The 19508-nt window shown below is 34.4% G+C and overlaps 1 protein-coding gene across 2 annotated transcripts in view; it reads right to left on the bottom strand.

The window, feature by feature from the left end:
- Positions 1 to 19508, bottom strand: part of LOC136040220 (uncharacterized) — a 121502-nt gene that overhangs the window by 47646 nt on the left and 54348 nt on the right. Inside the window, exons 2-3 of one of the 2 annotated variants that reach the window (XM_065724417.1) lie at positions 16450 to 16709; positions 11379 to 11740 (exon numbers count right to left, since the gene is read on the bottom strand). The exons of the other annotated variant lie outside the window; for it this stretch is intronic. The gene's annotated coding sequence lies outside the window, so the exon portion shown is untranslated. The remainder of the gene's footprint in view (positions 1 to 11378; positions 11741 to 16449; positions 16710 to 19508) is intronic. 2 annotated transcript variants of the gene reach the window in all.

The following is a 19508-nucleotide window of genomic DNA, read 5'->3' as shown; positions in this document are numbered from 1 at the left end:
TATAAACAGTCTTTCCGAACCAGAAGATTTTATGATATATTTATCTACGATAAAACAATATTATCTACGATATAACAATCATTTTACAACTTAAAAACATTTTTGTTAAATTGTATTTTTATCATTCGTGACCCCATAATTTTGCTACGTGACCCCAAATGAGGTCGCGCCCCATAGTTTAAGAAGCCCTGCTATAGAGTGCAAACTTGTAGATTGTCAATCCGTCTAGAATTGCTGATAAGGTATAAAGTCTACAAGTTTCAAATATAACCCGAGTACAGTGCAGGGGCGGATCGAGGATTCTCTTTAGGAGGGTGGGGGGCACATTATATGGTTGTTCGCCAAACTTGCGAACAAAGAAATACCCGCAATTTAAAGGGAGTCTCAAAAATTATGTGTCGGAGGTAGGTAATGGAAATGGTCATCAATTTAATCTAAAATATGATGAAGGTTTAAGTTCTAATAAATCTGTTGAAATTAAAATGGCATAAGAATATTGATAAAATTAAAATATAAATTATAAAAGCCCCCCCCCACCATAAAAAATATAAAAAGCTGTTCACCATCTATAAAAAAATATGATATTTAGCATTTTCTACATAATTTTTTACCTTTGCACTTCTGACCACTGTAGCGAGTGAGTTCAACTTTCTATTGTTAAAAAAAATGGTATTGTTATTGTTAAAAAATTTCTATTGTTAAAAAAAAAACTTTTTTTTAACTTCTTTTGGGGTCATGCACTCTTTGAGACAATTTGTATAGATCAAACCCTTTAAAAATGTCACCTAACTTTGTGGCATCATTTAATAACTTTGATAGTAATGAAAAGTAGGAAATGAGGATAAAGATACAACTTGTTTATTCGTAAAAAATATACCAAATATTAAATACTAGTTCTTTTAGGGGTGTAACAAGAAAACAAAACGAAGAGATAGAAATGCATAAAAGACATTTAAAACGAGAATTTCAAGTATAAGGAGTAAAGCATTAACTAATCACCGTTTCTTTTTAAAAACAGTGTTTTAATAAACAGTGTCAACTTTGACAAAGTCTCAAAAATTTACTAATCAAAATTTTACATTTCATAACAGGGTAACATATCTTTCCATTTTTTAAATTTCGATATATTTTGCTTAAATTACAGAATTCCAATTTTACAAAAAAAGTCTATTTCTCTATTTCCACTCCCGTCACATCTATTTATTATATGGTCGACGTCTACCTCGATATTTCGGTGAATGTTTATAATGGCTAGTCCTCTCAGTCTGGAGTCCTGTCAGTTTAGAGCTCTTTGTTAGTATTTCCTCTTCTGTTCCATCCTAAAATATTCCAATAAAGACCAAAATCGTCAGAAAAATATGAACTCTAATAAAGATGCAAGTAGATATGTGCTTCAAACTAAGTATATGAGTCGAAATACTCATTAAAAAAATTATGTTTTTTTATTTTTTTATTTGATAGGTATAGATAAGCGATTTAAATTCTGAGGGTTTCAAGCTGTGGAGATTTCTTATTATTTGGTTTTTTAATCTTGAGATTTTCAAATATTCAATTCAAATGTTTAAATCTCGATATATCTTTTGAGCGTAAAATTGAAATTTGACTCAGATTTAGCAATAGCTAAGAGAATTGTTCTGTAAAAAATTATATTTATATACAACTAATCGTGGAAGTATGATTGGATGGCATTTATCAAAATAAGTATAAAAATTCTCAGCGGTATATATAGCAGTTTAGACAATTTTATGGACAAATATATGCAACCCCTATACAAAAACATAACTATATTTTGTGACTGGTTGGTATCGAGAAGGTGAGAAATTCTGAAGTAATATTGTAGTTGCATTTCCGTGGTTAACTCAAGTCTTATGAATTTCCACTTTTTATTAACATTTTATTAGTAAATGTTGGAAAAAAATCGATGCCATTCCACTGATTCAAACTGAAAAGTCAGAGACCCATCTATACCAGCTAGATAAAAAAAAAGAAGAAATAAACATATAATTATTTGCCTTCTTTTATAAACAGTATATTAAAAATCTATTCTTCTTTAATCATTACTCTGACCTTTGAAGGAGTATTTCGACTCATATACTTTGTTTTAAGTATAAACTTATACGAGCCTTTATTAAAGTTCTAAGGAGTTTGGCCTTTATTTAATGTTTTAGGGTGAACAGAGGAGGTGATACGTCATATAATGCAGATCTTTAATTAGGTGAAAATAGACAGTAAAATGGCCACCATCGGCTCACTGAAATCCAAAACTTAAATTAATAATTTTTGCACTTCTCATACATTTATTTTCTATTGTACAAATCTCATAAAAAACAACAATGTTGTAAAAACCTCCCCGCTTCACAAAAAAAGCAAACCCAAAAAACCAAAACAGACAGCCGAAACAAGTATTGATCTCAATTTCTTCGCCTCAGAGCCATAGCAAGACTCGAAAACAAAATTCTGAGAGTAAAAAGAAACAAATGTTTGGCTTTTCAGCCCCGTTGTGACAGCACCATCCTGAAATATCATTTCGACAGCTTAAAGAAATTAGGGTTTTAAATTCCCCTCCTTGTTATTATGAAGATTTTCGCCTCCCAGTTCACTTTCGTGGTAATACGGACAGATTCCCTTAATATACTAAAATTTTATGAAATACTTTTTGGCGGTATGCATCATTAGTAAAATCTAACAGAGACCGCAAAAAGTAACTAAAACATTGCTTGAGACTTGTTTGCAAAAAGAAAAGTCTTAATAATTAAAACTTATTAAAACCTCAGCTATTAAAAATCAATTAAAAAAAAAAAACTTTTGTTCAAACCCAAACCAGATCAAGCGGTCCCAATCACAAATCTACTACGTCAAATACTACACAAAACTACTACGTCAGGGGGGCGCACGCCCCCGCCTCTCTGATTGGTGTACAGTGCTATAAGGCAGAAATTTCACGATAATCAATTGACCTAAAACTATTGAAAAGCTGCACGAATTTTCTCCCGGGTTCAAAGCCAGGTTTTCACATGATGCCGCATTCATCAATGTGTACAATAAATATGTATTTACAATAGTCTATGTACGCACAGTCTATGTACAATAAATAGGTATTATGGAGATCCTCTCCTTTGGAAAGAGAATTTTATATTGACACTAAGGGCAGAATATGTCCGCTCTTATTGCAGAAATGTTTTTTGTGCGAATAAAAGTTATGTTTATGTAATAGTGAGCTGTAGAACATGTTAGTCCAAGAAATTCTCCTCATCGTGTCACACTACGGATGGCACACGAGACCCTCTGGTGTCCTTAATCATTCCAAAGGCGTTTTACAGATATTTTCATAATAAAAATATGCTTTACATCCAATTATTCGTGTTTTTGCAAGCCACCAAACACTATAAACCTACCCATAAAAACACTATAAAAGCATTAAAATGTAGAGTAAAAACAGTGAAATACACACAAAATGCAAAACATACAAAAAACAAAAAAATGACGACTACACAAAAAAATCTTACATTAATTAAACACAAAAAAATGAATTATAGAGAAATAAGAAAAACAAAATTAAATGCAAACATGAAATGAAATTCACAAGGAAAAGAAAAGAAAAAAAGTCAACCAACGAAATTTAACTATAGAAAAAAATTACAAGATGATTAAGTGAAGGAAGCCCATCAAAAGCAGTACTTGAGAGCTTCCTGTGTTGCTTTTCCAACTTCAATGTCATATGAGGTGCACCATAATTACTAATTAGAACCCGGTTATGTGTCCAAGGAGGAATGAAAAGGAGAAACTTACAGTACCTGAAATAACTACTCCGAATTCTTTTTAAATAAATTTTTCTCAGGATGGGGTAAATTCCTGCCGCATAAACGTCTGATTTATTGCAGTACGTAGAGTAGAGTTTTGCCAGTACCTGTCTATTATAGTACCCTCAATTGGGAACAATTTTACTATATCCAAATTGTATTCTTTTAGAAATGTCGTAACCAAGCGCTGACGAAAATCGTAAGTGTGACAGCGGCTATTAAGTTCAAACTTTCAGGGCTTGTTCAAATGGATGTTGGAAAGTGATGGGAGGGCAACAGCTACCTTTGCCTTTGTTAGATGTCCTCTCTCAGCACTAATAAAAGTTTTGGAAAAAAATTTTTATTCGAAATTGTCAAAAAATATTATGGCTATGCCTCTGGGAAGGCCTTAACCCAATAGCCCTTGCAGCAAGAATTGTAAGTCATGCAATTTGCCCATTGCTGATATTCAGGATTTGTTATTGGGAAAGGGGGGAGGGAGAGCATTTCTAAATAGGATAAGGATATAAAGGTGAAACTTCTGAAAATATTGAGAGGTATGTTGAAATAAATGAAAAGAAATTGTGTGCGTCCAGGCCATCCAAATGCCGCAAATCCAAGCCTGTGAACGGATAAGGGAGTTAACTTGAAAATTTCAGAGCTACTGCCACTGCTACCGTGGCTTCAGCTACGGTACTTGTGACTGTGATCGTGACTACTTTCGTCTGTAAATACGAGTACGATTAATTTTGACTGTAACTTTTTTTTGGAAATATCACCTTCTCTCTCCCTTGTATATAAATTCTTGTTGCGTGTACAGCACACCTCTGCTCAAAATATTTTTTCCTAAGAATGTATCCCTTTTCTTCTATACTTGAGGAATGTATCTGTTTTGTGTATCTATTTTTGTGTACAAAGGAATGTATCCTTTGTATCTATTTTCCTTTTTTTAAGCATTTGAAGGATACGGCGTGCAAGAGGGGCAATTTTTGTTTTAAATAGAGTCACTCTCATTTCGAGCTCTGTGTATAAGAACACATAAATTTAATCTGACATTAAAATATTTTCTCAACTAGAAGGGGTACAACCCCTTTTTGTCAATTTCAAAAATTCAAATTAAATTACTGCAAATACATGAAGGTTTTTGGGATAGACCCAACCAATTACGACCTTTGATTCAAAGGAATTTTCACAAAAATAAGAAAATATTAATCTGCGCAGTACCTTTTTTGCTCAAATTACTTTGCATACCTATGACTTAAGAGCCTTATCAAATCCTGTAAATAACGTATAAATAAAAAAGCAAACAAAAAAAGGCTTTCAATCAAGGCCATTTTTGAAGGCCACAAAAAAAAAGGCTATTTTGAAGTAGAAATGCTTTGACTTCAAGTCAGGTTCAGCCAATTTGATAAAATAATAGCAGATTTTTTTTCTACTAATCATTTCCCCATCATCGTATATCTAGGAGGTCATAAGATTCGTATTTCATGTATCAAAGCATTTCTTTTAACTAAATTGGTGACATGAAAAGATTGAACGTGATTTAGTGGTACTTGATAAGCGTCTATAGCAAAAAACACTAAAAAACAAAAAATAAACTGAAAAGCAAAGCTTTGGGTGCAGCAGAAAAATTTCTACTATAAAACAAAGATAAGATTGTTAAAGTGCCAAGGACAGTAAATATAAAATCCAATTGCTTGAATTAGTTAAGTGGAAACTTACACAACCATATACATCTTTTATCTATAAAGAAAAAGACCCCCACATTCAGTTACACAGATTTTAGCGGTAGCGGGTTGTGATAGCTACCCATTTTAAGGGGTAGTGTTAGGTATTGACAGTGGCAGATGGTAGCTTTTTAGGCTTTCAGAAAGGAAATGTGGGCAAACAAAAAATAAAAAATATAACACCAAAAAGCTTAAAAAAGTTTGTTTTTCTCTGAAGGTGTAGTCGTCTATGGTCACCAACATTTTATTAATTTTTGAAGTTTTTATGGACAAATGCGTTGTCAAATTTCACGAATTAGTAAATATTATTTAACCTTGCAGTTCAACCTGGCACCACCGAAGAAAATATAGAACTCCCTTGAAAACTCCATGAACTTGAAAAATCGGTACTTTCCAACTACGAGTAGACGTATGGTGGGTCAGGGGTACAAAAAGGTTTTTTACTTTTATGCCAGGTTGTTCACTTCAAAGGATACTTTCTAATGAAACTTTTTTAAGAAAACTGAAAAAAAAACAGATCAAAATGACTTTCAGAATTGATCAGTGTCAAGGAAAAGCATCTAAAAAAGGCAGGGGGCTGACTCCCCTCTCGTCACTCTCCAGCATCTCTACCAACGTGCTATAGAACTTAGGACTTAATATTCTCAGCTGTTCCTTTGATATTGCTGACGTGCATTTTAACAATTAGCATGAAATACTGTGTTTTGGTTATGTTCGACATATACTAAGAATCTCCTGAAAGTTTCATCCTAATTTTCTGAGCCTTTTTGGGTTAGCTAGTATAGACGTAGGGTTAGCTTCGTAGGGGTACTACAGCTTTCAATTTTTAATCTAAAGAGTCTCTTCCATAGTTTCTAAGATATGCCCTTCCCTTTGAAATAGCTCTATGAATAAATAACACATTGGATCCCAGTAGATCTATACTGAGGTCAAGACAAGAGCATTGCATCTGATATACTTGATAATTCTCTTGTTGGGGCTTGAGAAGACCCTTTCTGATACCATCCACAGCAGAGACTTAGTTTTGTTGTTCTAATAATGAGCTAAGGTCATTTATATAAGTAAGAAATAGATATGGACCAAGGATTTAGCCTTGAGGTACTACATAAGTGATCTGAATTTAGTTGTCAATAACATCAGCAACGATAGATCGGCCAGCGACCTATTCCCAGCTGTTCCCAAGCAACTCTGAAGTGATTTGAGCAGAAATAAGAGAGAAATTTTTGAATCCCTTTTTAAATAGATTAAGTCCAGGTGTAAAGATTTAGTGGTGGGTTTGGTTTACAGATCTCCTTAAAGGATCTGTTCCTTCGTTTATGAAAATTCTGAATATGTTTTGGAATCAGTCCAAAAGCATCCCTATAAACTAATTCTTATGGGGGATTTCAACTTCAACCTGCTAAATGAAAATTTTGCTTCAGCTCTAGATTATTTGTCGATAATGCTTTTTTTGGGAGCTCTACCTTCAGTTTAAATACCAACCCAAGTTATACAGACACATGCGTCTCTTAATTCTAATACTTTTTCGTCACCAGATGTCTTGGATAATTTTGTGGTGGTTAGTAATATTTCTGATCACTTTCCTATCCTTTCCCGATATAAAAGTGCTGATCAGGCACAGCATACAGCATCACCATCTAATCTCCCATTTTTTCGTTTTGGTGATACTTAGCTGAGTCTACTTCTTCTCGTCTGACTGATCAGCCGAGATCAGGGATGACTGATCAGTCCAGATTAGGGATATCTTTGTTTCTGAATCAGATTTTAACCGCTCTTTTGACATTTTTTATGATTTAGTGAAAGGAGGTATCCTAGAAGTTTGCCGTCAGAGTCCAGTGCCTCATATTTCGAAAAAGGTAGCAACGCCGATTCCATGGATAACTTTAGGTCTCTATAAAAGTTGGAAAATGAAAAATTATTTGTGAAAGCTTTAAAAGACTTCATCATCTGCAGCCCATCATCAACGGTTCAAGTCCTATATGACTGTATTTAATTCTCTATGTCGGAAGGCTAAGTCACAGTTATCATAGGAAATTTTTTGATTTTAGAAAGTTGTAGGAAGATATGGTATATAATTAATTAGTTTCTTATACCTAGTCCCCCTCTATCTTCATTTCCAACAGTACTAATTTTCGATGGTAAGACTGTCTAATGAGAAGAATATGTTCAGCTACAGCTTACCTCTTATATTGCTAATATAGGGAAGACGACTGCTTCCTGTACAAGCTCTACAACTTCCCGTTGCAATTTCAGAGCCTATCTTGGACCCTTATGTTGAAATTCAATGGTCTTAAACTCTATTTCTCAGTTTGAGGTTGTTCGTAAAATTTGAGGTCAGTTTGAGGTTCATCGTCTTCAAGGCCTGACAGAACTGCTACAAGCGTTATCCTCTCCATTCTGCCAGCTGTTCTGTCACCATTGATCAAGCTTGACAATCTGTGTATTGAGATAGGAACTTCTCCTGAGTCTTCCAAGCAAGCAAAGGTTATAGAACTTTATAAAGGTGGTTGTAGGAGTGAACCTCCTAATTATAGACCAATTTTTCTCCTCTTTCTTTTCAGTAAAATGTTTGTGAAGGTTATGCTATCCAGGCTTCTAGTTTTCTCGATACAAAAGAATTTTTGTATGATTTCTTGGTTTTGATTTCGAGCAACTCACTCTACAGTGCATTCTTGCACAACTCTTTTGATTTCAGTTCATTTGGCAGTAGAATCTGGTCTTATTCCAGCAGCTTCATTTTTGGATGTTTGTAAAGCTTTCGATCCTTTGACCCATCGGATTCTCCTTTGGAAACTAAGGCACATTGGTATAAGGTCAAATGCTTTCTCTTGGTTTTAATCATATCTTTCTTGTAGGTTTATTTCAATTGATCCACTTGTTCGGAGGTCTTATCAAGTAGATTATGGGTTCCCTCAGGGATCTGTTCTTGGCCCCGTTAAATTTCTGATTCATATTAATAATCCGATTTCGGCGGTCAAAAAGGCCAGGCCTCTTGCATGCTGTAAGCTGTGTCATGCTGATGTTCGTTCGTGTTCCGATACAACTTCTAACAAAAATGGCACCACTCTTGGGACCCTTGGGAAAACAGAATATGATATCAGGTTTAACCTTGTGGCAATATCCGAGAGATTAATTTCACAGTTTGATGCGAATTAGTTGGTCTTGAATGATGGTAAGTCACATTTTCCTAATTTTTGAATTGTGGCAAAGCTTTCCCTCAGATTACACAATTTCAGGTGTACCGTGGTAGATCAAAGAATCAGATGGTCCGGTTTCTCGGTATGCTGCTTGATGATAATCAAACAGTTCGTGGGAACAAACTGTACAAAGGATCGACCTGGCTCAATAGTAACCAAAACTCTAAAAACAGAACTTTGATACCAATATATACATCAAAAGATTTGCATTTTTACGCTGATTTTAAATATATAATCCATTGAGCTAATTCTTACTCGTCAAAAGTTAAGAGCCTGAGAAAATGTGCCTTATTTTCGAAACAAGAGGGAAACATTCCCTAAATTTCGTAGAATCTTAATAAAAATTTCACCATCACATTCAGTGTATCAGAGAACCCTATTGTAGAGGTTTCAAGCTCCCATCTGCAAAAATTTGGACTTTCGATTTTTTGCCAGAAGACAGATCACGGATGCGTGTTTATTTGTTTTTCTGTTTTTGTTTTTTTTTTCTCCGGGGTGATCGTATCGACCCAGTGGTCCTAGAATGTTGCAAGAGGGCTCATTCTAATGGAAATTAAAAGTTCTAGAGCCCTTTTTAAGTGACCAAAAATTGGAGGGCAACTAGGCCCCTTCCCACGCTCATTTTTTCCCAAGTCACATGGTAAAAATTTTGAGATAGTCATTTTGTTGAGAATAGTCAAAAACTTAATAAATATGTCTTTGAGGACGACTTAATCAACAACAGTCTCCAGGGGAAGGGCTACAAGTTATGAACATTGCCTATTGTTTACATATAGTGTTGGTTATTGACGAATTATAATGAAGTTTTCAGGTGGAATTTTTTCTGGAGGGGGGGGGTCATGGGTGACGTGAGAGGTTCTTTCCTTGGAGAAATGTATTATGGGAGAAGATGGTTTCCATGTTGGGTGTGCTGAATTTTCCAGAATTATTTAAAACAACGATGAAAAAAAAATAAAGAAACAAGTTTTTTCAACTGAAAGTAAGGAGAAGCATTATAACTTGAAACAAACAGAAATTATTATATGTATGAGGGGGTTCGTCCCCTCTTTAACGCCTCACTCTTTACGCTAAAGTATGTTTTAGCGAGGGGATGAACCCCTCTGATATACGTAATATAAATAAACCCTCGAACCCTCCTCAGTACCTCGCTCTTTACGTTGAAGTATTTTTAGCAAGTTCAAAGGAGATATTTATTCTAAGTAGACCATTTAGTTAAGAACCAAATGGAAAAGTATTTTGTTTTCGTTTTTTTTTCTTTTTCTCTGAGGAGCTGGTGTACCCTGAGTGTATTTTTTCCATGGTGTATTGCTGTCTTATTTGTGCTTTGATTCCCAGGCCTCAGATATGGTCCTTTTTAAATTTTATACGTTGTTTGGCTATTATTTTCTTCTTTTTTTGTTTGGTGCCTATATTGTATTTTTTTTATCCCCATTGTATCCCTGGCCTTGGAGTCTTTCGAGGGGGAACATGAATATTGTTTTTCCAACCTGTATTTATTAGTGAATAAAACTCTGAATTCTGAACTCTGAACTCCAGAAACGACAATCGTTGTTTTCATCCATTTTTCCGCATTACATCAACAATTTAGGCCCAAATGGGGATAAATGCAACGCTCCAAATTCTACTGAGAACATTCAGTGTATACTAACAAGAAGCTACTAGTAGTAAATTTTTCCCTCAGCCTATTTAATAAAGATGCCATTTGTTCATGATGTTGATAATATTAGTGATGCTGTTTCCGTGGCTATAGAATAGCTTTTTTGGTACCACGGCAGATAATTAATGATGGTGTCCTAAAAATGGAATCAGGTCATTTGTATAGGTAAGGAATAACATAGTACCAAGGATTTAGCCTTGGGACATTCCATAAATAATTTCAATTAAGGTATCCACAGCTTCAGCAGCGATAGAAGGGTCAGTGAGGTATCCCCAGCTGTTCCCAGAAAAGGTGAGAAAAGACAAATGTCACTTTCATCCATTGCAATTAATCAGTAATATTGAACTAAATAGGGTTAAATTACTAACAAAATCCTCAAAGGCGTTTAAATCATTTTAGACTATTCAGTCTACAAGAAGGAGTGGTAAAAGTGCAACCTTTAGCAGACTATCCCATTCAATTGAAAATATATTTTCAAACGTAGACGAGAGCCTCACTCCCCCTTGATATTTAGAATAACTTGGACTATGAAATGAAAAACGAGCATAACTAAAAGAAATATATATGCAACGAGTAATGAGCACTTTTAGAAAATTAAAAGAAAAAAATTATTGTCTGCAAAGATTAACTTTTGCGCAAAAAAGACAAACAAGCTGAATTAGGCTTTGTTTTACGCAGTAATTCAGGTGGAACCTAAAATATACGAATACCGTACAAAAGAAAACTCTGATAACTATACACAAAACGTCTTCTGCTGATTTCAAATATTTAAAATCCATAAAATTCAAAGCAACCCATAAAAGTTTACTGGCATAAAAATTTTTACAAAATATTACTGAAATCTAAAAATTGCCCTAGAAAAATAATGGATCTTACAGCATTATATTCAGATTGTATGAAAACCATTGAGCAAAATGACCAGTGACTACTCTCCACTGAAACAGTAGTTCTAAATGGAAAAGCTCTGTATTAAAACTAAATATTAGATTTAAAAAATGATTACATCAAAAATACATACTTTTTATTGGAGACAGGCAACAGAGCTTTCCACCGAATCGATTGTGTTGTGACCAAATCTTTAGCCTTCAGTATTTGCTTCAAGAATCAGATGAATTAATGACACAATTTACCGAAAGCCTTTGATCAAGAATTTATGAAAGCCTTTCATTCAGTACATCGTAGAGCAACATCGGAAATTCTTTGGCTTCGGAGAATCCCAGGGAAAATTTTAAAGATTACAGTGTCATGTTTAATGGGCAGTTATGTGCACAGACGGAACGTGGACAGATAAAGTGATTTGCTGTTGGGTTTAATCTGACGCAATGGAGGCCTCATATAGTCAATTTTATTTGCCGTATTTACTATCTTCGTCTCGAGATCCTGCAAAATTCTGTTATTACGCTCAATTAAACTCACAAATATATTCCTTTGATTTTACCAACAAAATAACTCTTGAACTTATTTCACAGAAAATATATAAAAGCAAAATGGTGATATGGCTTTATAAGCGTCCCAAAGAGGGCTGAAAGTCAATGCGACCGACAGGAAGTCGATATCAAATGACAATTCATTGTTTTTGCAGCAAATCAGCAATTTTAGGAAAGTAAAATTGGGATATTAGTAAATCCAGGTACCTAAGTAGCTCACTAGCTCAAGACGGTAGTTTTGAAAGACAGATTATGTGTCAGATGGTATATGCACATATAGCATTCTCTCAATTAAATAACGTTTTTTTGCAGATTTAGCAAAGTATCCCTCTGAATCTGGTGACGTACCTGTTTTTCAGCAATGTTGACATATATTGGCATATATTGACAATATCGACCATGTTGACATATTGATACTTAACCTAAAGTCTGTCTAAGGATGTAGAGACAAAATTTCTTTAATTGAATAGCAATTACTTTCGAAGAATATTTAAGATTAGCGGGACTGAAGGTGTGCCAAATATCTAGATCAGTTCTCTCACTTAGCAATCATAAATAACCGATGAAGAGAATCAAAGAAGGTGACGGTACTGGGAACGTGTGACTCAAATGAGACAGGGAAGACTTGTATATAACGTTAGGTGCTGAAGCCCTCTAGGCCTCTGAAGAGTTTTAGATAACAAAGTACGACTGGGCATTTTTTGGAAGTTCTGCAATGACAAGTGTGTCTTAAAAAAAAACGAAATACATTATGTACATCGGATTTCTCAAAGTGCATTGTCTGGAGTACCTCGGGGATAGCATGGAAGATCAAGATGAAATTTTACTATACTTTATATTTTGCAGCTATACTTTATATTATGACTCATGGAGAGGCAAAAGAAAATTGAATACACTGTGTATAAGGTTATCGAAATAGCACATCTTCAATATCTCAGGAACAGCTAAGGGATGGAGTTGAAAAGTAGTATGGGTGTAAAATAGGGCAATATAATTTTTTGTTTGGGAGGAGGACTAAAAAAAAATTTAGTCCTTCTCTTACCAAAAGTTGTAAAAATTAGGTTTGATTGGATTTTTCGATCCCCCAAAACTTTTTTTATTACATTGCTTTATGGGGCGTAGAAGTTATCTTTAGTGTATTTGCGAAGCGAAACCAAGGAGGCTAGGTGTTGTGAGCTTTTAAAATTAGCGTAAAAGAACATCAAACTTGTTAGAGATTAGGGGATACAAAACCATGTTTTCAGTCTAAATAAACTTTTTTTCTGATCAATTATTGGAGTTTTACCTCAAATTCAAAACATCAAAATTCTTAAATTCAAAATAAAACTTCAACAAAGTAAACAACCGCCTTAAAATTTACCCAAATTCGATTTATAAATTTTGCTTAGGCGTCTAAAGGTTTTAAATGAAATAAATAAAAAAAAAAAGTTATGAAATTTTCACTTTAAAACAGCAAAACATAACTTTTTGACTTATACAAAACTATTTCTATTTTTGCAATATATTTCAATTTTTCACAATGTCATCAAGAGCACAATAAAATCAATATGCTAATCAAGGCTTAAAATAAGTACCTCAAGTGAGAGTTGAATATTGCAGCAATTACATTTATTTCCTTTAATTTTGTTTGGTAGTGAGTTTTTTCTTGTATGTCTAGGCTAAAATTCTTGTTGTGGCAAGACCAACTCTTTCTGAAGGAGCACCTGGAAACTACGCATTCATAGCATTTGCTGGAATATGTTTCTAAGAACGAAATAATATTATTGACTTGTAGGTTCAGTTGACTAACTCATTGTTCTTAAAATTCTTGGAAACGAAGAGTGGCTGGAATGATGCCAAGAGATTCTCAAAAGCATTTATCTCAAGGTATAGCAATTACATATTAGCTTGGCACGATATATTGAAGCCACCAGGTGGCTTGCGCTTGGAATCAATGCATTGATAGCATTTTCTTTGAATGTATTTTTAAGAATATAATAATAACAATGACTTGCTTCTTTAGTTGGCTAATATTTCGTTTTTTTTACTGTAGGAAATTTAGAGTTTCACATTTGATTGCTGCATTAGACAATAATATCACGTGATCAACGAAAAAAACTGCTTAGAGGCTAAAAAAGGGTCTCTGTGAAAGAAAAACGTACCACAATCTATAACTATAGTTAACAATAACGCTACCTATGAATTTAGTTAGGTAGATGGAAGATGGAAATATTCGGGAGTCACCATTAAACCTTCTTCATAATATTTAACAACTGAGGACGAAAAAAGTAACGGTAGAGGGGTGACAGACGTATTACCTAGATGCATGGGGCTGCTCACTCTTTGTGTAAAGGGGAAAAGAACAAAAGAAGTATTACCTAGATCCTCTTAGGATAGTCCCTCTCTGTGAAAGGGGTACAGGGGACGTCTTATCCAGTGAATGTAGTGTGAAACCAGGTGGCAATTGAGGAGCTACTAACTCTCTGTGGCAGGGGTATATCAGCCACCTTATCCAGACAATACACTTTACTATAAGCATTTTAGCATTATTCTCAAGAACTTTAACTCGCCTAAAATTTTAACTAAAATCCCCAAATTCAGGCACCCATAATCTATATAAGGTGCTACTTAGGATTAATGTAACATATAGTAATTTGGCAACGTAAAAGTATCAAAAACGTTTCAAAACTTTAACGCCTTTTCCCGACTTGCAAGCTATGGTGTTGCACTAGGTTCTGAAACTTTGGTCCAGAAATAATCCCAAATACAGGTCTTGTACAGCTTCTGATGGGTCATTATACAGCACTGGGAGGAATGGGGGCAGGACCAGTCCTATTAAATATCATAAATTTTTGGTTTCGATGCATTGATACTTAATAGGCTATAACAAAATTGGTAACCTAATAATAAGGTTAGTAACCTAACCCAATGCGTCCAAGCACTGTGCTTGGGTGCCTACAGCCAATAGACTAAGTTAATTCAGTACCTACAGCCATTTGGAGTTACTAGCCCCTTTTGTATGAAAAATACATCTGAGTACTACGTCAAAGTACCTACAGCCACTATTCTAACATAATATAACCACACCTACAGCCAACCTACAACCGTGCCTGGGTACACACAGCCACTAACCTAACCTAACACGGGTATCTTCAGTCAATGGGAGTTACTAGCCCTTCTTGTAGGCATAATGCGTCCATATACTCTTCCTGGATTCCTGCAGTCTATTAGAATTACTAACCTTTTTTGTAAGCATGATACGTCCGACCACTGCGCCCAGGTAGCTGCATCCAATTAGAGCTACTAACCCCTCTTATAGGCATAATACATTTTATGACAGCCCAACCCCTCTATTGTAACAACCCTATCGGTTTTGCACCTGCATATCCATCTGGGCCGATAATGAGAGTTCTGTAATAGAGGTTCATGCGAAGATAGCAGTTGTTACGCATCAAGATCAATGCATTGTTTCCAAAAATTCTTTCCACGCATTGCTCAGGACTATTCCGAAACAGATTTTTCAATGATTTAAAATAGTTGCTAAGTAGTTTCCGATGGTATAAAAAATATTTGATAGGTATAGAGTTTCAACCGGTGGTTCCTAAGCATATAGGAACGATGCGCTAGTCAATTGAATTAACAAGCCATTAATGAAACGATGTTCTTAGAAATACTTTTTAAGCAATAGGTTTCATGTTAATGAACGATGCCTTCCCTAATGAGATGGGTAGTATGGAAATTTGCAAGGGTCCCAAGTCCCCAAACTTTTTTAGCTTAAAATTCGGTCCAACTAACTTTATGTATTAAAATTGCTACTTATAACAAAAAAATTCACTTTTATATTTTTTGAAATACGAAAAAATAAGCAACATATACTACATGCTACAGAACATATGCTAGTCGTGACTTTTCTTTTAGAAAAATAATATATGTACTGAATCGTCCTTGGCAAATTTTTGATGGGATTTCAAAATTTTTCGCCTTTATTTTCATGTCTTTAAACGAAATTATATATACTTATAGAAAAAAATTAACTTGCGGTATTTTTGAAACATAAAATAAAAATAATATACATATGATAGTCGTGGTTTTTCATTTGAGAAAATCAATATTTGTAATGACATTTTGAATGTCTGAACTAGTGTTTTGGAATTTATAATTTTTTCAATTCTTTAACTTAGAAAATTTTTCATTTTTTTCATATCTTAAAATAGATTGGATTAGACTAACTGCTTTACGCAATTAGTTTAATGTAACCTATGCTGCCTATGGCATGCTACTGGTTAAAAATTGCCTGTACTGCCATCGTAACTATAGCACAATAGATGACAGCACTTAGAGTTTCGGTCAGATAAAACTGCCTATGTTGGCAGCTGTAACTATAACAAAATAGATGGTGGCACTGTTTGAATGTTTCCATGATTCTATTTGTGTGTTTTTTCAACTTACTGAAAAAATTTCTGGTTTGCGTGTTTCAGAGTGGAAAAAGTCCAATAAAAGAAATCTCATCAGGTCTTACATTCGTGGCAACATAAAAAATAATAATTAGCATGGTTATATTGGATAATATTCATTTATCTCATATTTAGAAATATCCCTTACACCTGTCTCTGAATCTTGAAAAAAGACAATTTTGTTTGTTCGATTTTCAAATTTTTTAAAAAGAAGTTTTGTCTGATTCACCTGTTTCTGACTCTGGAAAAATCTCCTTCACAAGTCTCAGGCTCCAGTGAAACTTCGTGAAAATTGATATTCAAGTGTCTCTGCTTCTTCACAAACCCCATTTGCATCTCGCTGGCTTTTAGAAAAGCCCCAAATGGATTGATTCATCCAAATTTTTATCAGCTTGTTACAAAATATTGCCAAATTATGTTTGAAAAACAACCGACGTGTATCGATAACAATGTTGAAACGTAAATATCTTCTTACTGTGGTTGTGGAATCTGCAAAGATTGTTTTCCACTATTGAGTGCGAAATAAACCCTCTAGAGTAGAGATTTACCTATGAACTAGCACTATTTTAAAAATAAAGACGGGTTAAGATTGAAGATGTTTGTTATTTAAATACATTCAGAAGGAAATTTCTTTTCGAAAAACAGAAACATTTATATAAAAATAATTCTTAAAGATTACTATCACTCATCCATAAACGGTGATCTCATGATATAGCATGCAATTTACAGTGTTATATGCCCTTTATCACAATCATGTGTATCCCTTGGCAGCCACTGCGTGTAGAGCCTAACCTCATCTTATGGATGTCGCCCTAACCTATGGATAAGTCCCTTTCAAATTCGGACATCAAAACTATTCTACATTGAGTAGTGGGATTTCGGGGTCATCGTCTGGCTGTAAAGATATTACCCTTTGCATGCAACACTATCTCCGAAAAACTGTATAGTTGTCTGACTTTTTCCTGAACAGTACTCAGTTCTTAGCCACTTTTATTTTATGATGTAATCACTTGGTCTTGAAATCTTAGTTGGTTCATGTAATGTAATATAGTACTTCAAAAGCTTCTATCTCAGTTAAACATATTGTGCTTACTTTCCAGTTACGGGTCAATTTTTATGTTCCACTGTCAATAACGAAAATCAGATTCAAGTATAACACCAAAAGATGTTTTTTTTCAAACCAATAGCTTCAGTGTCATATAGTCCCATTATTCTAGAATCTATTGGTGTAGCATTTAAGCTGAAAAACACTTCATCAAACTTTCATATCTTTGCTCAAGGTAAAAAAGACTTGTTTCGTAATAGCGAAAGTAGTATTTAATTTTTTCAAATGAAACTTGAATCAGTTTGAACTAATCAAATGTCCCTATGGAACTGCAATAACTCTCCATCAAACTTTTATATCCTCACTCAAAGACAGAGAAATCAGTTGCATAAGAGTTCATTGCTCCTCCAAGTGCCTTATGGAGTAGCCATTAAACTTTATTCAGGATATTAAACAAATAAGAAGAAAAGTGTATTGGTTCTAGGTGTCGTGTAATTTATTATGTGCTAGAGAATCATCGTTAAATATTCTTCTTGATAACAAACCTGTAGGGAAGAAAAGAGTAGTGGCTATAGATATCGTGTAATACATTGCGTGATTGGGAATTCCCTTTATAAATCATTTGTGATATTAAACCAGTATGGAAGAAAGGAGTAGTTGCAAGAGATGTTCTGTAATTTATTATTTGCTAGGCTTGATTTTGTTTCCGTATTGTTTTCAACTTTTTAAAAGAAAATTTTCGGTTTGCATGTTTCTGACAATGAAAATATCCCGCCAAAAAATCTCACCAAGTCTTCAATTCGTAATAAAATGAAATTAGTTATTTAAATTTTATGTCATGCTCATTTTCTGTTTTTGAGAAAATTCAGAAAAGAAGTTGAACTTTTTTCTCTTCTTTGGGAAAATTCAGAACTGAAGTGTTACTTTTTCTCTGTATTGAGAAATTTCAGAATGGAAGCGGAACTTGGAAGGAGCATTGAACACAGAAATAGAAGGAGCCTTTAGTTCATATTACAAACCTGTCAAATATTTCTGATATCCTCGGAGACTGCTTAGCAGCCATCTCATTTCATTGTACAATCTGTTTTGAAACAGTGCCAAGAAAGGCATTGACTTCACTCAAGGCCAGAGAAATCAGTTGCACAATAAACATGTCTGAAATCTTTGGAAACTGCTTTGTAAGTATCTTCATATATTACGCAATCCCGTTGTGCCAAGAAAGGCAACCCGTAAACAATGAATAAATCTCGATACAGAACAACTGTTTTTTTTCATATAAGCATCTGGTATATAATTCTCAATATATGTCCAGATGGCTACCCATGTGCAAAGAGGAGAGGGCCTCTTTTGAACGTATAGTACTATTTCATTGGAAACTGCTTAGCAACTGGTATTTTTCATACAGCCATCTGTAAAAACGCTCATTATCTGTCCAGATCCAGGTACAGTATCCAGGTACAAGATCCAGGTACAGTACACAGACTGATTTTGCCAACAAGAAGGGCTAGTGACTTCAGTTTACTGAAGGCATCCGGGTTTGGTTAGTGGTTGCAGGTGCCCGGGCGCAGTGCTCAGACATATTATGACCATACTACTTACGAATAATTTCTGTTGACTATCATATGCTTTATTAACCTTTAATAAGAGCCTTTATAGTAATGGTGGTTCTGGCCTCTCTTGTACCCGGGACAGAATTTTTATTAGTGCTTCCTCACCCCCTCCTGCCCAAAAATTGTCAGGTGAAATTTTAACACCTTTTACATTTAATAACAATATTTTAACTTTATTTAAATCTGACTACTCTTACTTAAATCACTGCAAATTTATTAACTATCTCGTCCATTTAGTTGCTCCTGGCCCATATTTGATTCGAGGTGCGTTATTATTGATTCAACATACTAACGACAGTTCGTTACTTATGCTTGCGAAGACCCCTTCATCTCCAGATTGCACAGGTAATTCTATCACATCAACAAGTTTCTTTGAGGAAGTTTTTCAGTGCTCAGTTATTTTTTCATTTCTTGGAGTTCATGGAACAATTGAATGAAATCTAAATTATCATAATATTTTTACCAAATTTGAAGCAATTTGCTTTGACTTAAAAAATTATGGATTCGATTTTCTTATACATACTGACAACGGCGCCCTCTGCTCTACTAAAAAAAAATGTTAAAAATTACAAAATGACTATAACAGTTAGATTGTTTATTTGAAATTTCGCGCCTCTAGTGTTTCTGCTCCTG

The sequence above is a fragment of the Artemia franciscana genome, chromosome 20 (genome assembly GCF_032884065.1).
Source record: "Artemia franciscana chromosome 20, ASM3288406v1, whole genome shotgun sequence".
NCBI classification, from domain to species: Eukaryota; Metazoa; Arthropoda; class Branchiopoda; order Anostraca; family Artemiidae; genus Artemia; species Artemia franciscana.
The sequence above is the reverse complement of the archived record's forward strand: the minus strand, read 5'-3'. Positions and strand labels throughout refer to the sequence as shown.